Source organism: Gorilla gorilla, chromosome 18, assembly GCF_029281585.2.
Source record: "Gorilla gorilla gorilla isolate KB3781 chromosome 18, NHGRI_mGorGor1-v2.1_pri, whole genome shotgun sequence".
Classification (NCBI taxonomy): domain Eukaryota; kingdom Metazoa; phylum Chordata; class Mammalia; order Primates; family Hominidae; genus Gorilla; species Gorilla gorilla.
The window spans coordinates 85,051,547-85,075,830 of record NC_073242.2 but is presented as its reverse complement, the minus strand read 5'-3'; the positions used below and the strand labels follow the sequence as shown (position 1 = coordinate 85,075,830).

At 40.4% G+C, this 24,284-nt stretch overlaps 1 long non-coding RNA gene across 1 annotated transcript; it reads left to right on the top strand.

Moving 5' to 3' along the window:
- Positions 1 to 1,106: 1,106 nt before the first annotated feature.
- LOC129527372 (uncharacterized) lies at positions 1,107 to 7,232 on the top strand. The gene is made up of 3 exons (XR_008672311.1): positions 1,107 to 1,189; positions 4,944 to 5,005; positions 7,136 to 7,232. It is a non-coding gene; the product is annotated as an uncharacterized lncRNA (long non-coding RNA).
- Positions 7,233 to 24,284: the final 17,052 nt, after the last annotated feature.

The following is a 24,284-nucleotide window of genomic DNA, read 5'->3' as shown; positions in this document are numbered from 1 at the left end:
CCCCGCAGGTACCTTGGCGCACACAAGGAGCTCACATTGGAGTGCTGGAGACCTGGGTTCTATGCAGCAATCCTTCTCACTTGCTGTGTGACTTGGGGCAAGTTCCGACCCCTCTCTGGGCCTTAGTTCCCTTCTGTAAGGGAAAAAAACTGCCCAGATAGTCGTTTTCAATCCTCATGGCCTATAGTTATCTCTTGGGGAGCTTTTAAATAATTCTGATGCCTGGGGCTTATAGCCAGAAATCCTGATTAGTCAGGGTAGCATGAGGCCCTGGAATTGGTATTTTTAAACCTTCCCCAGCTCGTTACATTGGTTTTGGGTTTTTTGTTTGTTTGTTTTTTGAGACAGAGCGAGACTCTGTTGCCCAGGCTGGAGTGCAGTTGTATAATCTCGGTTCACTGCAACCTCCGCCTCCTGGGTTCAAGCGATTCTCCTGCCTCAGCCTCCTGAGTAGTTGGGACTACAAGTGTGCGCCGCCATGCCCGGCTTATTTTTGTATTTTTAGTAGAGACAAGGTTTCACCATATTGGCCAGGCTGGTCTCGAACTCCTGACCTCAAGTGATCTCACCCCCTTGGCCTCCCAAAGTGCTGGGATTACAGGCATGAGCCACCACGCCTGGCCCCAGCTCATTACATTTTATAGCCAGTGTTGAGAAACTGGAAGCCAACTCACTGGTTTTTAAAAATCCGGGATGCGTCAGCATTTGCTGCTCTTGAGGCTTCAGACACCCAGGCCCACCCAGATCTTCTGAGTTAGAATTTCCTTGGTGTGTGGTGGGGCTGGACATGAGTACATTTAACAAGCTCCCAAGGTGATGCTGACATACCAAAGCTTCAGAACTGGAATCAATGGCCTCTGAGGTCTCTTTCAGCTCTGATTCTGAGGTCCTCCCAGTCAATGATTTCTTTCTTTCTCTCCACGCTGGAGCTGCCCGTTGGTGGTAAGCAGAGACGTCATCAGCTTGCAAGCTGAGCTTCAGTGTCCCCTGAGAATGCAGCCAGCTGGCAACGGTAGAGGAAAGTGGTGAACTCATTTGACTTTTCTTTATCAGCTGTACCATGTACATGATGTGCAAGAGGACTGGGGCTCTGTGTCAAGGCCAGCTGGGATGCTGAGGTTTTGTGTTAGGACCAAGGGCGAGTCTGATGGCTGTTCTGGTTTGCCCTGCTTCATGCCATGGCCTAAAGGTGAGTATTAGCCACAGGGTGCTACTGCCTGGACCCCACCCTCAAACCCACTGGAATGAGAAAGATGAGCCTTAGATTAGATGCAAATTTACCCACCCAACTTTGTCTCTCTGGGTCAGCCCCCACGGTAGGCGAGATGGATACCTTGACTGCCAGGAGAACCCAGGGCTGGGCTAAGGAACTGAGAGGCAGGCTCAGAGCAGGCTCCATGCTGAGCTCTGACTCTGCCCTGTCTTAGAGAGGCCATCCTGGTATCTCCTTTCCTCCATGCGGCATGTGGCGATTTAATGGCAGTGAAATTTATTGTGGGTAATGGAGTGTCAAGCTCCTTATTGCTAATGGATGATTTCAAATGTGGAGAAAGATTTATTAAATAAGTCAAGCATATGCCTCCAAGAGAATATTACTGTGAGTGAAAACAATTATATAGTTAAACAAGGAGGAAAGAAAATTTAAATGCATCTTTAAAGGTTTCTTTAAATCAGTTTAACTGTGTGATTTTTAAAAGATGGGGGGATTAGTTTCAGCAAATTACTTATTAAAAAAAAATTTTTTTTTTGACTCAACAGGAAACTAACAGCCCTACTTGGCTTCTGTTTAAAGAAGTTACTTATTGGTATTTGAAAAAGAAGGGAAAAAAAAGTTAAGGAAGTGACTTTGGTAGCCTCTTGCGGTTCTCATGTTCTGATTTCTTTGGTGTATACTGAGCTCTCCCAGGGGCAGAAGGAAGCAGTCAGGGAAGCAGCAGCCAGAACTGTCATTCAGAGAGGAGGATCAGGGATGTCTAACTGGTATTAGACAATGCATCAGAGCTTTAGAGTTGGAAGCAACTTTGGAGGACCTTTGGACAATTTCCTTGTGCATGTGGAGAAGCTAAGGTCCAGAGAAGAAAAGGAACTTTTCCAAGAATCCACAGGTGGTAGATTGCAAAGCTAGAAGCCAGGCTTTGCCATTGCTCTCTCCATGCAATGGGAATAATATTTATCTCAGAGGTGTCTGGAGGATACAAGAACCTAGGGAAAGTACTTTGGAAAGTATACATGCTTAGTCCCTGGAAGGGATTGTATGTAGAAGAGATTGGCTGCGAGCCTCCACGGTGGGTTCATTTTTGTGAGGGGCCTTCCCCCTATCCTTGGCCACTTCGGCAGTTCTGCAGCCAGGACTGTAGCTGGCTGAGGTTCCACACCTCTCTCCGGCACCAAGCTGAGGAGAGGCACAGGCAGCCACAAGCCTCTGACATTTTCCTTGAGATGGTGACAGCTGGTAAGACTTTTGACTAAAGGAATAAAGAGCAAGCAGGCAAAAAAAAGTTACTGTGTTAAAAGTGGTTTAAAAATGTTCTTCACCATCTGTTTGGCCACCCTGGTTTTTTGGGGCATGTGTAGGGGGAGAGACCTCTCCTCTCCCACTCCTGAGCTTCACCTCAGTCAGGACCGACTATGAGAAGCTTTAGCGTGTCTCCAGGCTTTGTTTTCCATGTTCCTCAAATTTTCTTTCTGCTCCCTTCCCTTTGCTTCCAATGCATGCAACGCATTCTGCTTCTGGAAAAGTTATTTTCTTAATTGCTAATGAAATACTGAACCTGCGAAGCCTGGCACATTTGGATCAACAGGCAGGTGTTTGATTTTGGCCTTTGCTATCTGAGCTTGGTTCTATTGGAAGGGAAATAGAACCTAACAAGCAGGTATTGAAAGACACATTTTGAATGTTCTCATTCACATGTGGGAGCTAAAAATTAAAACAATTGAACTCATGGAGATAGAGAGTAGAATGTTGGTTACCAGAGGCTGGCTTGGGCAGTGGGGAGCAGGGGAAAAAGTGGGGATGATTAATGGGTGCAAAAATATAGTTAGATAGAATGAATTTGTGCTAGTATTTGATAGCACAACACACTGAGCATAGTCAACAATAATTTATTGTGTATTTAGAAATAACTAAAATCGTGGAATTGGAATGTTTCTAACACAAATAACTGACAGATGCTTGAGGTGATGGACACCCCAATTACCCCGATGTGATTATTACACATTGCGTGCCTACATCAAAACATACGTGTACCCCATAAATATGTACATCTACTATGTCCCATAATAATTAAAAATTTTAAAATAAAATACCATTTGAAGCAAAATAATAGGAAAAACTAAAAAGCAAAACAAACAAAACCAGGTATTTAAGCTCTACTCCACCTAGTAACATCACAACCAGGTTTTCCTTCACATCCTAACTCTTTATACCACTTCTGCTGACATTTCTTATGAAATTTGTCTGAGGTATTTTTCAGGTTTTTTTTTCCTTTTGTGAATAGGGTCATAAAATATATATTCTACATAGTCATTGCTGTGGTACATTAAAATTATTAATTTTGTGTGTTGATTTTATATCTAGTCAACTCGTTTAACTCACATTTGGTTCTTGTGGATTTTTCTGACAGATGGTTATAGTGACTGCATATACTAACAGTTTTGTCTCTTTCTCTTCAGAGTTACATTTCTTATTTTCTTCTCTTGTCTTTACATAAGCTTTCAGAGCAATATTGAAAAGTAATAGTGATTATAGACATCTTTACCTGTTTTCTGATTTTAAAAGGATTGTGTCTGATATTTTACCGTAACTACGATGTACACTGTGGCTGTATTGTATAAAAACATTACAAGTTGAATTTGTTGTTTTAATCAGAAATTGTTGTTAAATTATATTAAATTTTAGCATCAGTTGACAGTATCTATTGAGATGATTTTACTCTAGTGAGGAACATCAATTGCTTTCTAATGTTGGACTATTCTTCCGTTTTTTGCTCCTAATACCTTACTAGTTTTGACTTTCTAATACTTTAGATAGAATTTTTGTATCTTTGCTCATAAACAATATTGGCTTGTTCCTTTCATCCATGTTTTCCTTGGCCACTTTTGGTATTTGGTTATGGTAGCCACATGGAAAGAGTTAGAGTAGTTTTTATCTTCCTCCATGCCCTGCATAGTATATCACATGGGATTATGGATTTTTTGAATGTTTGCTAGAACTTGACCATAAACTTTCTTACTCTGGTACACTTTAGTGGGGGTAGATCTTAAATTACTATTTTAATTTTTATATGATTATTGGTCTTCCATGATTTTCTTCTTGAACCAATTGTTGACATTTATTATTTATTGTTTATTGTGATTTATTGTTTCCCAGGAAATTATTCATTCATTAGATTTTGAAATGTTTTGGTCTAAATTCTCTTTAATTTGAAATGTGCTTTGTATACTGTCTCTATTATGTCTTAATGTTGTTATTTTTGTGACCATTACTCACTCTATTCTCACACTCGGTCTTGCCACAGGCTGTTCTAATTTATTGATAGTTTCAAAGAAACAGCTTTTAGTTTTGTTGATCTATACTATTGATTTTTTTGTGTTCTAGTTAATTAATTTTTGCATTTTATCGTTATTAATATCTTCCTCTAATTTCACTGAGCTTATTTTGTTTTTCTCTTTCTAACTTCTTGAACTGAAGAGCTTATTGACTTTGCTTTCATTTTTTTCCTCATTTCTAAGAACTTTATTTGAGACTATAAATTTTCATGAATTAGGTATATATCTCAGGTTTTTGATATATGGCCTCTCCTTGTTATTCATTTCCAAATAGTAATACTTTTTTCTTTGCTAACCTAAGAGTTATTTTCAAAGTATTTAGCATGCTCAGGTGCATAGAATTATTTGGCCATTTTTTTGTTATTAATTTCTAATTTTATTACATTTTGTCCCAGATGGTAACCTGTCTGACTTCTTTCTAATGAAGTTTGTTGAGGTTTCCTTTGTGGCCTACTACGTGAGTAATTTTTTTTGAATGCTCCATGTGTGACTGAAAATAATGAAGTCTCCTTTTCTTAACATCTATGTCTATTAGATCACACTGTAAAATTTTAATATGTATGTTCTTCAGACTCTCTCTAACTGTCCCTGATCCACAGCTACTTGATCGGGTGATTTCTGAGAGGTGAATAATAAGGTCTCTTACCATGATTGTAGATTAACACTTTCTCTGTGTATATCCTTCAGTTTTTGCTTTCTGTATTGAAGCTAAGTTATTGGGTGCATAAAAGTTCATGGCTGAGATATCGTCTCTATTGATGTTATATTTTATCAACATGGATACTCCATCTCCCTACTTTCTTTCATTGTTCTTTGCCTTGAGTTTTATTTTGTTTGATATTATTACAACTTGGCTTTCTTTTTCTTAGAATTCGCACAACATAGCTATTTCCATTATTCTATTTTTAACCTCTCTGTCTCATTTTGCTTTAGGTGTATCTTACAAGCAGCATGTATCTGGATGTTAGTTTCTAAATCTAAGATTTTCCATTTAAATGACTTCTCATTTCATTTTTTCTTCTATAATAGTTTGAAATTATTCATCCTATTTTTTATTGCTAATGCATAGATTGATGCATTGATGCATTTTAAGAGACATATTGATATTTAGAGTCAATCACTTCCTAAATCCTCCCAGCAAAAAATATTAAAAACTTTTATTTCTTTACTGCTTACTTTCTCCTATTACTCTCTTTCTTCCCCAGCCTCCAGAACTGTGAGGACATAAGTTTCCATTGTTTAAACTCCCCAGTCTGTGGTATTTTGCTATGGCAGCCAAAGTTGATTAATCTGTTTTGTTCGTTGGAAGAATTTTCTCTTCTTCCTTGTAAATGTTTCCAAAAAAAGCTTAAGTGTGGGTCTTTTTTTTTTTTTTTTTTTTTTGAGACAGAGTCTCACTGTCTCCCAGGCTGGAGTGTAGTTTGTGGCGCAATCCCGGCTCACTGCAAGCTCCACTTCCCGGATTCATGCCATTCTCCTGCCTCAGCCTCCTGAGTAGCTGGGACTACAGGCGCCAGCCTCCACACCTGGCTAATTTTTTGTATTTTTAGTAGAGATGGGGTTTTACCGTGTTAGCCAGGATGGTCTCGATCTCCTGTCCTCGTGATCCATCTGCCTTGGCCTTCCAAAGTGCTGGGATTACAGGCGTGAGCCACCCGTGCCCGGCCAAGTGTGGGTCTTTTTATTTAACTTACTCGGCAGTTGATAGATCCATTCAATCTAAAGACTTCTATCTTTTTTTTCAATCTAAAGACTTCCATCGTTTTTTGGGGTTTTTTTTCTTTGCCTCTTAATTATTTCTTCTCCTTCATTCCTCTTATTTCCAATTTCTGGAATTCCTATTAAATGGATTTTCATGCTGTTGGAATTATTTTCCATTTCTCTTTCCTTTTTTCTTAACTTCCATCTGTGTTTCCTTGTGTGTTCTGTTTCTGGGAAAAGTCCTTGGTTGAATCTTCCAGTTCAGTCATTTTCTCTTAGTTTTTATCTATTCTGATATTCAGTTCATATATTGATTTTTTAAAATTTCAGTACTCAAGTTTGTAATTCCCAAGATCTTCATCTGATAATTTTGTATGTGTGCTACATTCCCTTGCATGAGAATACTAATTAGACTTTTATAAATTATTTTCTTATTGATTCTATTCTTTCCATGGGGATGTAGTTCTTCAGTTTGTTAAATTTAGTTCTTCATGTCCAATTTAGTCTTCAGACGGTTAAATTTACGGCTTTTCTTTCACGAGGTTGATTTTCTTCAGAACCCCAACCAATCATCCTGTCCATCATCCTTGGGTGCTCCAGCTGCCTTGGACATTGTTGCTCCTCCATTTCTTGTAGCAGGTCTCTCCTTTGTGCTATTGGGATGTGGTTTCTTTCTTCAGTCTTCTCCATCTGCCTTTCCCCTTTCAGGCATTCCTAACTTTTTCATCCACTGTGGGTACCCCTTCTTTTTTTCCTACACTGTTATGGATTTTTGTTATTATATGTTGTTATATTCTTACTTATATGCTGTGTTGGTTATATTATATTTTATTTATATTATTGTTATCATCAATGTTTATTATTATTATTATTTCTTTTTTTCCAGGAGTTTAGGATAAGAAGGGGAATGTGGAGATTGTGCCTGGTTTACTATTTTTATCCAGCCTCCTCAACTTTGTATGTAATGAGGATTGATGTCTTAAACTACACTTCCAAAGATGAGGGTGAGTTGTTTGACTAGAATTTATCAGGGTTGGGTCTGCCCCTTGAGTCTGGCCAACAGCTGACTCACAGTCCATGGTTCCATTGGTGGCATACTTCCACCGGGAATTCCCTTTGTGTTTATTTTCATTGTCAGGATGTTCTTATCCTGCCTCACCTCTGGTTGGAAAGCTTGGGAACTCAGATGGACTTGCCATTTGCTGACCAGCCTGGAATTATTAGTGCAGGAGAAGAGATGGACATAAAGAAATCAGCCTGCTTCTTTGTGTCTGGCATGAGGGGATGTGGTGGGCATTGTGATGTGCCACCTAGATCTGCTTCTAGGAATGAAGGACATATTTCCCCAGCTGCTGGCAGTGGTACAGCTTGCAGCTATCTCCCCTTTGGGGATTGCCTCAGATGAAAGAATGGTGGCCAACAGCCCAGTTTCTCAGCCTTCTGCCCCAACTCAGGCAGTTCCGAAGGATCACCTCATCTTCAGAACTCCCCATGCTTCTCTGGCACTGCATTGCAGCTCACTGTCTCCCTCTTCCCAGTCTGCCTCCTCCCCTTCATTACGCTGGCAGTGACCCCAAGATCGACACCCTAATAAACCTCATGCCTGCTAAACTTCATCTCAGGGTCTGCTTCCTGTGGATCCCAACCTACGATCAAGCATTTACTGAAAATTACTACGTGTATCAGAGCAAAGCACTATTGTGGCTATATTTGGCTACAGAAACCCTTAAACCTGCCCTGGGATTGGGGAAAGGAGCTGCATATGGCCAGCCAGAAAGTATGGGGAGGCAACGGCCCCTTACACATGTATTTTGATTTGCCCACCCAAATCCACTCCTTCTGCAACTGTCCCCAACTCAGAAAATGGCAACTACATCTATTCAGTCAGTCAAGACAAAAATCTTGGAGTCATTTCTGACCTCAAACTCTAACACCACATTAATCTAATTCATCAAGGAATCTGCTCAGCTTTACCATCCAAATTGATCCTAAATTTGACCCTTTCTCACCACCTGGAATGCCAACCCCTAGGTCCCAGCCACCATCACCATCCCTAGCTTGGATTACAGCAATTGTCACTGTGAAAGGAAAATAAAATCTTGGGACCCTCAACTCAGCATGTCAGGGGAAAAGTTAAGCTTGGAAACCAAGTCATGCAAAAAACTTGCCTTTTCTTTTGTTCCTAAATAGATAGCTACAAGATAGAAGGCCACAAATCTCCCCAGGGGGCCTCCCTCACCCTGACAATGTAAATTAACAGCTTATCTTTATGGTACAGGACAAGAGGAGACTAGAAGTTGTACCCCCCTTCCACCGCCTACCCCGAGATGAATTTATATTCGACTTCTTCCTGTACTGTGTTTACTTTATCTTATGTAAAGTGCAGATTAACTGAGCGCGAGACGGAGGCATAATTGACTGTTCCTCTGCCCCCTCCTTTTCACATGAAACATGTGGATTCAGTGAGTGCTAATCAAAGCCTCAGAAAAATGTGACCATATCCTCCCTCTTTTTTTTCCCTCCTTTCTCGGCCTGCCCATCTTTTCCCTGTTAAATATTGAAGCCCTTAAAATCATCCTTGGAAAAAGTATGAGCCACAGATCCTATTGTGGCTTGTGTCTCTTTATCCCAGGCACGTCCTCAACCTGGGCAAAATCAACCTCTAAATTGATCGACATCACTTTTTCTTTTTCATTTTCTTTTTCTTTTCTTTTTTTTTTTTTTTTTTGTTTATACCACCTAATCAGGCTCTCAGGTTCCAAACTCTTAGCTCCCACAATCTATTCTCAACATAGCAGTCAAAAGGATCTTTTAAAACCAAAGTCCATTCATATGTCTCCTTGGCTCAGCGCTCTCCAATATTTTCCATCTCATTTTAATCAAAACTCCCAGCCCTTCCATGGCCCCCAAGGCTGTTTATGACCTGGCCCTCCCCTGCTGTCCTGCTGACCTTTCCTACTACTACGTCCCCTTTGCTTACTCCAGTCCATGCCAAGCTTGTTCCTGACCTACTTGAAGTTCTCCCTGCTGAAAATGCCCAGATATCTTCATGGCTCCTCCCCTCACTTCCTTCAACTTCCATTTCAAATGTGCTCTTATCTGAGACCTTCCTTCACTACCCAATCAATGACACTAACTTCCTCTCCCTACAACCCCAACTTTGGCACTAACCATCTCCCTCGCCATGTTTATTTTTTCTCATAACGCTTACCACCATGCAGTGGATTTCCTTGTTTATTTAGTCTATTCCTCCCCCAAGCAGAATGGAAGCTTTATGAGAAGTGTTTTGTTCACTTTATTACTAACATCCAGAACAGTGCTTAGCACAGAGTGAGCGCTAAATAAGTGTTTGTCAATAAATGAAATTTTAATTCCCTGGACTGTTTAGGAGCATCTCAGATGGGAAAATTGCCTAAGGACAGATAATATTCTTCATTCTGCTTCTTACTTGCCTAATGACCTTCCATAAGCCCCTTTTCCTATCAGGCTATCAGGAAGCTGAGGGGGTGGGACAAGATGATCACTCAGTGTCTCTTCTCCATCTGATCTTTTGCTGAAATTGTGATTTGTCTGATGCAAACAACCTGGTGTGACATTACTGCAACTGTTTTTCTATTGCTTAAGTGAATTCTAAATGAAGCCCAGCTCTAACTTCCCGGGATCCCTCCCAGGTGTCATCCCACCTGTAGGGAGTGGCCCCAAGTACTTGGCTCTCTTTCCATTTTAACCTTCCCATGCCCCTCCTGTGTTCTGTGACTTGCTTTGGCCTCACATTGGGCAGATTGTATGTCATTGCCCTTTGCTCTGGTCAATGGGATGTGAGCAGATGTGAAGTCAGCAGCAGCTTGAAATAGACTTGAGTGGTGAGCTTGTCCTCTTGGGCTTCTTCCATCACAATAAGAGAAACACGTCTTGGCTAACCTGGTGGTCCAAGAACTGAGGGATGCCTGGAGTACCTGGATCAAACCAAAGGCCAGAGCCAAACTCTGCTGAGCCCAGGTGAGATCAGCAGAGCTGCCCCGGTTAACCCACATATGTATGAGTGAGAATAACTGAATGCTGTAAGCACTGAGTACTGGGGTGCTTTGTTATGTGGCATTCTTATGGCAATAGCTGACTGATACACCAATCTTCCAAAACTCAACCCAAGGTACACACTCTTCCAGAAAACATTCCCTAAGCCCAAGGGCATGGCCTAACAGTGAGAATTTCAGGTCTGTTTCAGGTTAGTGAGGTCAGCTGCTCATAGGAACTGAGAGACTGCAACAGAAAGAAGGAAAAATGGGCAGCCAATATTGCTCAGTTTTGCTATTTGATGACTCTGCAAACAGGAAGAACAAGGATCGACAGGATTTATAGTACAAACTGATAGAATGGAGCTGGAGCTGGCTTTGTGCCTTGCAGCTTCTTTTCCATCTTTTTTTTCACAAGGCTCCCCACCAGGACACAGGAGCTGGTAACCCTGCCCTTGGCCTGAAATGTGGTTTGACCTGCAGCTTCTGGGTATATCAGACTGGGGCAGCAGGGCACCATTATTCTGACAGTGAACATTACACCTTCCAAATGGACATTGCAGAAATTTAGAATTGAGTCTTATCAAAACATCCTGGTTTGCATATTAGGAAAGTCAAGGGAGAAGTTACTTTATCTTCTTTCTAACCCGATGAAAAGATTTTTAAGGGACTTTACTGCAATCATGTTTCTATTGCTTAAGTGAATTCCGAATGCTACTGTAAATTCCATTCATTATTTAAATAGCTTTAGCTCCCTTAAGAGCCTAAGTGCCTTACAGGAAGGAAGGAGCCATCAAATCCATGCAGGGTGGGGAATTGCTCAGGAGGGTCAAATCCTGGGGCATAGGGAGAGGGACTGTAGTGTTCATGATGGGTCTGTGGGGAGGCCAATCAAGAGCCCGACTGAGTGATAGTAGGAGCTGGGAGAATTGCTAAGATCATCTGGGCCTAGGATGCTTTCCTAACTTTCCTGGTCCTAAGAGTTTTCTGAATCGCTTGTTAAAAATAGATCTACAGACCCTTCCCCTGGAGATTCTATTTTAGCAGACCTGACGTGGAGTCCAAAATTCCATACTTTCAAGAAAGACCGCAGGTGATTTTGACAACTAGACATGTGTGGAAAATACTGATCTATCAAGCTGCCTTGTTCATAGGTGAATAAATTGAGTCCCAAGGAGGGGTTAGTGCTAGAGGTTAGTGTTAGTCCCCAGTTAGTGCTAGAGCTAAATCCAGAACAGGATCACTGAGACCCGAATGGCAGATTTAGGATGCCCGATTTGCAGCTGTGCTGCTGGGACTGGCCGTGTAGTCTGCAGGTCTGCTGGTCCCTTGGTACATTTGTTTAGCTGCTCACTTTCTGTAAGAACAGCTGAAGGCAGCACTCCTGGAGTCGGACAGACCAGGTTCAAATTCTAACTTTGCTTCTGATTCACTGAACAACCTTGTGCAAATTGCTTAACTTTTCCAAGCCATTAATATAGGCATTAAATCAGATAATGTACCTACCCCTAATAGGTACTCAATAAATGATTATTGCTTATGAAGTGCTAGACCCCATTCCAAGCCATTAATTTGGGCATTAAATCAGATAATGTACCTACCCCTAATAAGTGCTCAATAAATGATTATTGCTTATGAAGTGCTAGACCCCATTCCAAGCCAAAGAACTGGCCAGTATGAGCTCATTTAACAAATAAAACAAGCCTATTATTAACCCCATTTTAAAATGAAGAAAGTTGAAGAAGAGAAAACTTGAGTGACTGGTTCAAATCACGCATAGAGCAAGTGAGAAGCAGAGGCGGATTTGAACTCATGTAGTTTGTAGCCCCCCTTCTTTCCCTTGAGGATAGGGTCTGGGTCCCACTTACTCCAGCATGGGCCCTGGTGTAGGCCTTTGCACACAAGTAGATATCAATAAGTGCCTGATGAATGAGATTGAGATTTAAAGGCAGGACGAGAAATTCACTTCAAGTATGGCTGAGGGTGGGGTATTAGCATGGGGTATCTGGAGAGGGCAGTAGGAGGCCCTAAGTAGAGAAGCTGTACCCAGGGAAGATGGGGCAGAGCCTGCAGGACCAATCCCTGGGAGTTAAGGACATTTTTCAGGCCGAACAGTTAGCGTTGAAATGCGCAAGAGCCTGGAAGTTTTTTGCATTGTCGCCTGCAATAAGGAAAAATCCAGACTGAACTGGCTGCTTGGATCAGAAGTGATGTAACGGGCTGGCTTTGGCCTAGTTTTCCTAAAGCAGACGGCCCCCTGGCTCTCCCACACCCTTTTTTCCAGAATTGGCAAGTGACAGCTACCGCCATCTAGTGGTCTGAGTGGCACTGCACAGGGATGGGGAAAAAACGTTGGACTGCACTGCAGGGACTAGAAGATGCCCCTGGCTTCCCTCTCCCCAAAAATGAGAGCCCCCAATGGTGGTAGAGAGTTTATTCTGTTCAAGGCATGTTCTTACCTTTTAATTCATTAGATCTTCTCAACAATCCAGGAGGTCACCAGGGGCCATTAACTCCATTTTATGGGTGAGGCAAAAAGTCCCTGGAGGAGAGGGGTCTTGTTCAGAGTCGTACTGTCAGCTATTGATGGAACCAGGACTGGGACTCAAGTCTTCACAGTACAATTTCTTAGCCCATAAGTAATACAGAGAGGTTGTCAGCTCCCTTGAGGTCTCCTTGGACAGGAAATGGAAGATGATTTATCCTGGAGGTCTTGGTCACTTCTCTGCATGGAGGTGAGTCCCCTTCACCTCAATGACTTGTGATTTTTCCCTGGAAAGAGAATCCTCAGGTGGGATACCTGGGCTGATAATGCTCATATGGGAGGTTTCAGAAGAAAATGAATACTGCCCCTTCAGCTCTAGACCCTCTTACTGGATACTCAGTTAAAGCTTATCTGGTCCAGGCTCCTTGTATGAAAGATGGGGAAACTGAGTCTCAGAGAGGGAGAATGACTAGGCTGACATCACACTGTGGTTAAAGCCCTTCCTCTCCAGCCTGTCTTTCTGTTCTATGTACTCTGGTATAATAGCTGGTGCCTGGAGCCTGCACTGTTTCAAACAGATATAACTGTTTTCGGCCCAGAGTGAAAATTGGACTCTAATGTCTCCCAAATTATACCACAAAGCTCTGCAAAGGAAAAGAGAAGCTACTGGATATGTATGTTTGTTTTAGCATCTGTAACATCAGTAATTCACAAACTTTTCAATGAAATCTTAGGCAGAATTTGGGTATGCAAAAGAGATTAATGTGGTGAGAACTGAGGAAGCTGACATTTACTGTGCCCCTGGGATCTCTGTAATGCCAGAGAGAAAGGGATAACACGTTGAAAAACAAGGCATTGCATAAGGAGCACTGGCTGTGGAGTCCTAACACCTGGGCTTTAGTCCCTGCTCTGGCAAAAGCTTGCTCTGTGTGTGACCTTGGGAGTCGCTCCCTCATTCTGATCTCTCGCAGTTTACTCATTCGTACAATAATCCTGATCTTCCTCCTGCCTAGGGTTGATGAGAAGATTACATGGAGGGAATAGGGGAATGGATGTGAAAATGGTTTGTAGAAAGTAAAGTGCTACATTTATAAATGGTTTCTTTTTTAACTAAATTGAGGTAAAATTTATATACAATAGAAATGCACAACTCTAAAATGTTCAATTTCATGAGTTTGGAAAATTGTAATCAGCTGTGAAACCATTATCCAAAACAAGCTACAAAGTATCTACATCCCTCCAGGAAGTTCTCTTGGGCTCATTTGTAGCCAACCTTCCAAGCCCGCAGGCAACCACTGTTCTGATTCCTATCACCTTAGCTTAGTTTTGTGTGTTCTAGAACTTGACATGGACAAAATCGCCCAGTATGTGCTATTATGTGCCTGGCTTCCTTTGCCCACTGTAATTTTTTTGAGATTCATCCAGGTTGTTTTTTCCTTTACTGATGCAGAATAGTATTTTATTGTATGGACATACCACTATTTGTTTATCTATTTTACTATGGAAAACATTCGAGTTATTTCCAATTTTGGATATTATGATTAAGACTGCAATGAGCATCCTCTTCCACATTTTAAGTGCACATATGAACCCATTTCTGTTGAAATAGGAGTGGAATGTTGAAGCATACAATAGATACATGAATAAATTTAGTAGAAGCTGCTGAACAGATATCCAAATGGTTGTACCATTTTACATTCCCAACAATGACACGCCAGAGTTCCAGATGGTTCATAGGTTCCACATTTTGTATTGTTAGAATAGCCATTCTGGTGAGCATAAAACGGTGTCTCACTGTAGTTAAAATTTGCATTGATGTTAAATACCATTTCTTATTAGCTATATGTATATCTTCCCCTGTGAAGTATCTTTTATTTGCCCAGTTTAAAAAAGGTAGCTTGCCATTTTATTGTTGATTTATAGGAATTCTTTATGTGTTATACACAAGTCATTTGTCAGATATAAATGTGGCAAAAACCTCTCCCCATTTGTGTTTTTACTATTCATTTTCTTAATGATGTCTTTTCATAAGTAGGGATTTTAAAATTTAAGTTCAAGTTACCTATTGTTTTCATTGTGCTTCGTGATTTTAATGTCCAAAGAAATCTTTGTTTAATCTAAGAATGCAAAAGTATTCTTTTGTGTTTTATTCTAGAAGCTTTATGGTTTTCACTTTTATGCTTAAGTCTATGATCTGTCTTAATTTATGTTTGTGTATGGAATGAAGATAGAGTTGAAGTTCATTCATTTCCATACGGATTATTTCAGCGCTTCTATTAAAAACTTTTTCTTTTCGCCAGTGAACTGACTTAACGCCTTGGAAGTTTATTTTTCAATTAAAAGGTCTAAAAAGAAATTTTATTTTAAAAGTATAAGATAGTACCATTGACTTTTGGAAGGATGTACTGTTCTATGACTTTTAACTCAGGTATAGGTTTGTGCAGCCACTGCCAGAATCAGAATATAGAACGATTTGATCACCCCAAGAAACTCTCTCATGCTCTCTATGTGCCTGTCCTTTTGCTGACACCACACTATCTGGACTACCGAAGCTTTATAGGAAATCATACAATCAGGTAGTGTAAGTGCTCCAACTTTGTAATTCCTTTTTCAAAATTGTTTTGGCTATTCTAATTCTTTTCCATGTTCACGTAAATTTGAAAGTCCACTTGTCAATATTTAAAAAAAAATCCTCCTGGGATTTTTATTGGAATTGTGTTAAATATGTAGATCGTTTTGGGAAGAACTGACATTGTAACTATGCTGAGTTTTGCAATCCATGAACATGGTGTGTCTTTCCATTTATTGAGGTCTTCTTTAACCTCTTTCATAAGCATTTTTTATAGTTTTCAGCATACAGGTCTTATATATGTATTTCATTTTTTGGAGGGGTATTGTGAATGACATTGTTTTAAAATTTTGTTTTCCAATTATACATTGCTAATATATAGCAATATGATTGATTTTGTGTGTTGCCTTGCAATCTTGCTAAACTCAGGTATTAGTTTTAGAAGCTTTTATAGATTCCTTGGGATTTTCTGTATAGAGCGCTATGTCATCTACAAATAGAAGGTTTTATTTCTTCTTTTCTAGTCTGTATGCCTTTTGATTCTTTTCTCTGCTTATTGCAAATAGCTAGGACTTCCCGTACAATATTAAAAAGGAGCAGTGAGAATTCATCCATGCCTTTCTCCCAATCTGATAAGAAAAACATTCATAATTTGCCATTAAGTAGAATGTTAGCTGTAGGCTTTTTACATTTGTTCTTTATCAGATTGAGGATGTTTTCTTCTATTTCAAGTTTATGGAGAGGTTTTTTTTTTTATCATGAATTGTTGCATTTTGTCAAATGCATTTTCTGGATTACGTATGATGATGTATTTTGCCTATTAAAATTTTAATATAGTAGATTACATTGATTGATTTTTAAATATTGGGTCAGCCTTATATTCCTGCTATAAATTCCACTTGGTTGTGTATGTGTTTTTTTAATTTGGTTGCTATTATTTTGCTGAGAAATTTTGCTTCTGTATTTATGAAGGATATTAGTCTGCAGTTTTCTATTTGTCACTATTTTTGTATGTTTTTGGTATACGGGCTTTATGAAATGAGTTGGGTATATGTTTCCTTCACTTCTATTTTCTGAAAGAAATTGTGTAGAATTATTTTTTTTTCCTCTTTAAATATTTTGTAGAATTTCTAGTAAAGGTATCAGGCCTGGAAATGACTTTTTTGAAAGGTTTTAAAAGATAGATTCATTTTTAAAATAAGTATAGGACTATTTAGGTTATTCATTTCATCTTGGATGAATTTTGTTTTTTGTGGTTTTCCAAGAATTGTTCAATTTTATCTAAGTTTTTGAATTTATATGTATTATGTTTGTAGTATTTCCTTATTATTTTTAATGGCCACAGGACCTGTAGTGATATCTTCTCTTTCATTCCTGATATTAATCATTTGTATCTTATCTCTTCTTTCTCTGTCAGTCTTGCTAGACACATTTTGATTTTTCCAATTATTGAAAAAACACCTTTGACTTGATTAACTTTCTCCATAGCCTTTCAGGTTCAGTTTTCATTGATTCTGCATTACTTTTACTGCTTTCTTTCTCCTGGTTACTTTGGTTTTGTTTTACTCTTCTTTTTCTAGTTTCTTGTGGTGGAAGCCTAGATGGCTGATTTGAGATCTTTATTTTTCTGTTTTTCAGTTTTGTTTTTCTTTCTTTTTTAACCAATACTATAAATTTTCATCTAAGCACTATTTTAGAGGCACTTCACAAATTTTGATAGGCTGTATTTTTATTTTCATTCAGTTCAAATATTTTCTCATATTTCTTGGGGCTTCTTTTTTGACCTATGAATTATTTAGAAGTGTGTTGTTTAATATGTTAGCATTTAGATATTTTCCTCTTGTTTTTCTCTTACTGATTTCCAGTTTAATTCCATTATAGTTTGAGAACATACTTTGTATAATTTCCATTATTTTAAATTGGTTAAAGCTTGTTTTATGATCCAGGATCATGCTCTATCTTGGTGAATATTTAATATGCACTCAAAAAAAATTGAATGTTGCTTTTGTTGGATGAGGGTATTCCATAAATGTCAGTAAGGTCTTATTTGTTGATGGTGTTTTTCAGTTCATTCCTATCTAAGAGTAGGAGTTCCCTTTCCTACTTCTTGACCCTGAACTATACAGTGTCTCCTAGAGCTCTCTATTTATGTTAATGACCACATCAGGGTGTCAGGGGGCCATGTCATCTTCTGGTCCTAGAATAACAGAGGGGAAAAAATAATTCATAACTTCAATAGTACTTTGAGTTCTGGTCTTAGTTCCCTGTCTACCTGTTAGTATTTACTATACAGAGTCCTCAGAACAGTGCACATATTTAGTCCAGGTTTTAAAGTTGATTTTTCTTTGGGGAACTACCCCTTTGTACTCTTAGTTCATGAGATGTGAGTGGGGTGGACCTCAACCCTACTTCCATGTGCTCTGATCTGATCAGTTAATGTATTCTATCCCAAAGCTGCAATGATTGGTTGAGGACTGAGGATGTGATTCAGATTGTACAAGGTTCATTTCTGATACTTTTGTGGGAACTAGTAGGAAACAGAATTTCTCTTCACTGGGGTTATTTACCTATGGGGATGAAATCTTGTTACAGCTTGAGAAGAGTTTGCCTGAGAGTAAAAGGGCACACTGGGGAAAGTGAGCTTGAAAAGAGAAAGACAAACTCCTAATGAGCTTGCTTAAGCACATAGATCCAGCCATTCCTGAAACTAGTAATCATCTCCCACATTCTAGACTTTTCAGGTACATGAACAAAACAAAACAAAACAAATTAGCAACAACCCCCCATCCCACTTCCTCTGCATTAGCCAGTATCAGTTGGTGTTTCTGTCACTTAATATTAAAAGAGTCTTAATACATATCTACATATATATATATATATATATATTTTTTTTTTTTTTTTGAGATGGAGTCTCACTCTCTCCCCCAGGCTGGAGTGCAGTGGCATGGTCTTGGCTCACTGCAAGCTCTGCCCCCGGGTTCACACCATTCTCCTGCCTCAGCCTTCCAAGTAGCTGAGACTATAGGCGCCCGTCACCATGCCCAGCTAATTTTTTGTATTTTTAGTAGAGATGGGGTTTCACCGTGTTAGCCAGGATGGTCTTGATCTCCTGACCTTGTGATCCACCCACCTTGGCCTCCCAACATATCTACATATCTTAAGTTTCCTTTCATCTTCCTTAAGTTCCTCAGTCAGATTCTAGGGACCCATTGCCCCCTTAAGCCCTAGGGCAGCATCCCCTTCCTTGAGAGAGCAATTAGCTGATTTCATGGTTCTCCAAACAGAAATGGTCGTCCTTAGAGAATCTCAGCATGAAAAATGGGCAGAGAAGCTGGGTCTCAGTATGGAGCCAGAAAGCATGTTTGCAAGTCTGCATCTGCTGGCTGCATTAATGTGCAAATCAGGCTGTGGGCCAGAGTTTATTTTTAATAATTAGAAGCCCATCTTACTTTGGAAATGTGCTGCAGCTTCCTGTGACGAAAGGGAAAAGATGGTTCATCCCTTCTTTCCCTCGCTCCGTGGAATCTACATTTCTGGAAACTTAGAGATGACATAGCTTATTCACTCGTGGAACTCAGTATTCGAGGAGGAGAAAATTGTTGTGGGTAGAAAAAAAGACGATTTTTAAAAATGGGAAAGGAAAAGTATCTATTTCTCTATAGTACTTGGCAAATTTTGCTAAAATTTCTCAGGATCCCAAACTAGGGGGTAGATAACATTTTTGGTACATAGATGAGGCAGGTGCCTGGCATGGTTGTCAAGAGAATGGAATCTTACAACCACAAGACAGTAAGCTTGTAGCCCAATATTTTGCCAATGGAGAGAAAGAGGACCCTTTCGGGAAAGGGCCCTGTCCAAGGTCAGGCTGATAATTAACATAAAAAGAAGAATTATGAAGAAGGTGCGTGGGCTCCTTCTGTGTCCCAAAGGCTTCCACCATAGCCCACACCATCCAGACTCACAACTTTCCTACATTTCCAGAAGTGCCTCTTTGCAGGCGTCCCAGGTGTGAGTATGATATGCCCACTTGGCTTGGCCATCCGCCACCTGTTTGTCACTCAGCCAACTGGCAGTCCCCATCCCCATGTTTTGTTTTGTTTTGTTTTGTTTTGGCATAGCTGAATTTCACCAGGCAAAGTCTGAAGTGTGGAACGCAACCAGAAGCATGCCACTTGCCGCGGGCAATGGAATGTGAGTGGAAGTCACATGTCACTTCAGGATGGAGGCCTTTAGGTAAGCCTGCCTCACTGCTGTATCATCAACAAGGGTTGGTGCTGAGAAGGCCTTGAAGCACAATCTGTCCCTGCCCTCCAGGAGAGTTCATGGCCCAGCGAGGGAGGCAGATATGGAAGCAGTCATCATGCAAGGTGATTGGGGTTGGGCCAATGCTATGTCTCAGCAGGAGGGACCAACAAAGGGTGGAGACAGCTCTGCTGGGGGAAGGGGTTAGAGAAGGCTTTACTAAAATGCACAGATCTTGAGGTGGGTCTTGAAGGACATGTTAAGTTCTCCAGGTAGGCAAAGCACATACGGAAATCCCAGGTGAGAGAACTACCCTCTCTGCTTTCTTTTCTTGTGGTATTTGTCTTACTCTGCTCTTCGTGATAGTATCATGTATCTGCCTGGTCTCTTGTAGCCCATTTGCTGTTGTACTTAATATCTGTGTGCCTCAGTTTCCTCATCTGTCAAGGGAGTATAATTATAATGCTCCCTCACTAGAGTTGTTTTCAGGATTAAATTGTTTAAGGTGTATGGATATATATGAAGCATATGAGATGATGCCTTACACATGGTAAACACTTGGTAAATGCTACAGTACAATACTTTATATTTAATAGATACTCAAAAAATGTTTTCCTCATTGAAGTGCTCCTCAACTTCGTGTGTCCCCTGTCACCTAAAATAAAAACTATTTTGGCTGGTGGAAGCTACTAGCAGCCTAATGTCTACTCTCAAAAAGCATCCCTCCACTGAATTAGCTAATCCTCTGATCTGTATTGGTATCACTCAGTGATTAGCAGGGATTAGAGGAGCACCTGACTAAAAGTCAGGGAGATACAAAAAAAGATAAGACTAAGAACTGGCCCTCAGACTTAGTGGCCAGCTGGAGAAACCCGGTGTATGCTTGGGACCAACAGAAAAGATACACCATAGGATGATCCCACTTTGCAGCATGTAGATGCTTTGATATAAAGAGCATCATGGCCAGAAGGGTGTGGGAGGAGAAGTATCTGACTGGGCAGAGATCTTAGAGGATTCTCAAATGGATTTTCCAGTAAGTGCTCCATACGAACACACACGGGAGGAGAAGACGTGGGATTGCAGAGCTGCAAAGATGGCATTGTGCAAGGCAAACCCCAGGTCTCTTTATGAATTCTTTCTCTTCCATTAATTCTTTGAGGCATGGAAAGTAGATTTCCAAGTATCATGGGAAGTTAGGCATGCTGCTGAGGATGGTCCAGAAATAACAGCATGGCTACTGGAGTGTTGGGAAGATTGGAGGTGACAGAGGATCCAAGGAGGAGTGAGAGTTGAAGCACCACATCAGAGAATGCCGAACTGAAGTCAGGAGGAAGAAAGGCCTGAGAACATGGGCTCATGGGCTCCCTACTTTGGTGACTGTTAAAGACCCATCTACAGACTGGAATATTGGCAGCAATGGAAATTTCAGCTTTTGTGTGCCATCTCTTTGACTCAATGTTTTTATATGTTGCTTCCTGTTTATTAACTTCTATTTCTTATAACTTTGTGATGAGACACTTGGAAGGCATGCCTGTCTCTCATGTTGTATACATTGCCAGGAGGACTAGGTGGAGTGTGTATGGAAGAAAGAATATGCCAAAAAAAAAAAAAAGCATTAGTGAATGAAACATCACCAGGAGAGTTCATAGAAGAATGCACTGGCAAAGAAGTTACACACAGACATCTACCCAGAGAGAATCTGAGGCTGACTATAAATAAAGTTTAAAAATGGTATAGAACTCAGAGTGAAAAGGAATGTGGTGGAAGGCTTGTAGGAAGAGGTGGTTCTTTACTGGGCCTTGAAGGATGGTTGGACTTTGGATATATGCAAGGAGAAGAAATCATATTCTAAGATGGATGTGTTGATTAATTTTACGTGTCAACTTGACTGGGTCATGGGGTGCCCAGATATTTGGCCAAATATTATTCTGGCTGTGTCAGTGAGGCTGTTTTTAGATGAGATTAACACTTGAATCAATAGCCTGAGTAAAGCAGATTGCCCTTCCTAATGTGGGTGGCCCTCATCCAATCAGTTGAAAGCTGAAATAGAACAGAAAGGCTGACTCTCCCACAGATAAGAAGAAACTCTTCCTGCCTGTTTTGAGCTGGGATATCTTTTTTTATTCCACCTTTTGGACTCAAATTGAAACATTAGACCAGGCGCAGTGAGTGGCTCATGCCTGTAATCCCAGCACATTGGGAGGCCAAGGTGGGTGGATCACCTAAGGTTGGGAGTTCAACACCAGCCTGGCCAACACTGTGAAACTCCATCTCTACTAAAAATACAAAAATTAGCCAAGCGTGTGGTGCACACCTGTAATCCCAGCTACTCAGGTGCCTGAGGCACAAGAATGGCTTGAACTCAGGAGGTGGAGATTGCAGTGAGCTGAGATCACACCACTGTACTCTAGCCTGAGTGACAGAGTGAGACTCTGTCTCAAAAAAACAAAACAAAACAAAACAAAAAATCCCAAAACAAAAAACATGGGTTCTTCTTGGGTCTCTAGGCTGCCAACTTTCAAACTGAAACTTACACCAGTAACTCTCCTGTCTCAGGCCCTGCACTTAGACTGGAACTACACATGGGCTCTCTGGGGCCCCCATATTGCTGACTGCAGACCTTGGGACTTCACAGCTTCCATAGTCACACAAGGCAGTATCTTATAATCTCTCTCTCTTCCTCTCTTGACACACATGCATGCATGTGCACATGCACACACACACACACACACACACACACACACACCACACAATCTCTTGGTTTCTATTGGTTCTACTTCTCTGGATAATCCTGACTAATAGAATGAAGAATATAACTTTTGAGGCAAAGTCATAGTAAATTAACACTTACTGAGAATCTACTATGGGTCAAGCACTTTATGTATAATCTCATTTAATCCCTATCCCCATGCAGTGGGAAACATTTCTAAGTCCAGTCCATGGATCAATATTGTACTGATATTAAATTAATAAATATTTACTGAGCACCTACTGTGGGCCAGAGACTTCTCCATTCCACGTGATGACACATTTCACATATTTATTTATTTATTTAATCAACAAATACTAACTGAATGTCTACTGAATGCTTGGAATGCACCAGTGAACAAAACAATAATATACATTCTCTTGAAATTTACATTTTAGTGAGGAAAGGCAGAACAATAATGCTAGCTATAACAAATAATTAATTATACAATACATTAGAAGGTGATAAATACTCAAAGTGTTGATAGAGTAAAGGGGATTAAACACGTTGAGGTTGGGGTTGGATTGCAATTTTAAATAGGACAGTCAAGGAAACCCCACTATAAAGGTAAAATTTGGGCAAAGTATTGAGAAGGAGATGTATGAGTGAGCAAATCAGAGAGCAGGAACAACAAGTGCAAGGGCCCCGAGACAAGAACCCTTGGTACATTGGAGGAACAGCAAGAAGGCTGGTGTGGGTGGATGAGAATGAATAAGAGGAGATGATAGGAGGAGGTGGGGTCAAGAGTTACAAAAGACAGGTCATAGTATGTAGGCCTTTGTAGACCATTGCAAAGAATGTGGTTTTAGTCTTTGCTGTGTATTTTGCAGATGATGACCTACTCTGTTTTACATTATAACAGAATCACTCTGGCTGCTGTGTTTCAGTGGTCCAGGTGAGAGATGGTGGTGGCTGGAACCAGGGTAGTAGCAGTGGAGGTAAAAGAAGTGAACAGATTCTAGATATGTGTATATATGTATATACATATGTGTCATGTGTATGTATATACATATAGTAACAGCTTTAGTGAGATATAATTCACCCACTTAAAGTATACAATTCAGGTAAGACTCTAAGGCTTTTGAACTGAGAAACCAGAAACATGGAATTTTCACCAACTAAGATGGAGGAAGAGAGCAGATTCGTGGGAAGGGAAGGGCAATTGTTTAGTTTGGGATATGTTAAATCTACACCCAATTGCTAATGAGGGAAATCTGGGAATTATCCCTTACTCTTCCCATTTCTTTATCACTACTATCCCAAATCCCTACATCTGATCTATCAACAAGTCAGATCACTTCTACCTCCAAAGGGTATCTTGAGTAAGTCCATTTCCATCAGAAAGTGCTTATGAGATATCCCATGTCCTCCCCTCCATTTCCCATTCTCCTTTGCAGTTAGAATGGAGTCATGTGACTGGTTCTGGCCAATGAGCTGTGAAGAGAAGTGACACATGGCACTTCCTGGTCAAAACAATTAAGAACCCATGACGTGCCTCCTTCATCTCTCTCTTTCCCTGATAGGCCTTGAAGGCCATGTATTCCAAATGGTAGAGCTGCAAGATGAAGGACTTCCCAATTCACACTGGACTCTCATGTGGGCAAAAAATAAACTCTGTATGTATTGAGTGTTACTTAACTACTGAGATATCAGATTTATCCTCACACAATTTTTCTTCTCCCTCCTGCTACCCTAGTCTGAACTTCCATCATCATTGCCAAATTTTGTGGAATAGTCACCTAATTAATGTCCCTACTCCTATCTTTGTATCCCCCAAATTCATTCTTTACGCAGCAGCCAGATCAGAGTTCTTCAATGGCTTCCTGTTGCACTTATCACTGAGTTGCTGTGTAATCTGGCTCCTGCCTCCCTCTTGAACCTCATCTCATCAGCCCCTAGCTCACTGAGCTGCTTACTCTGCCTCAGACTCAACAAGCTCTTTCTTTTTGCAGGGTCTTTGCCTGTGCATTTCCTCTG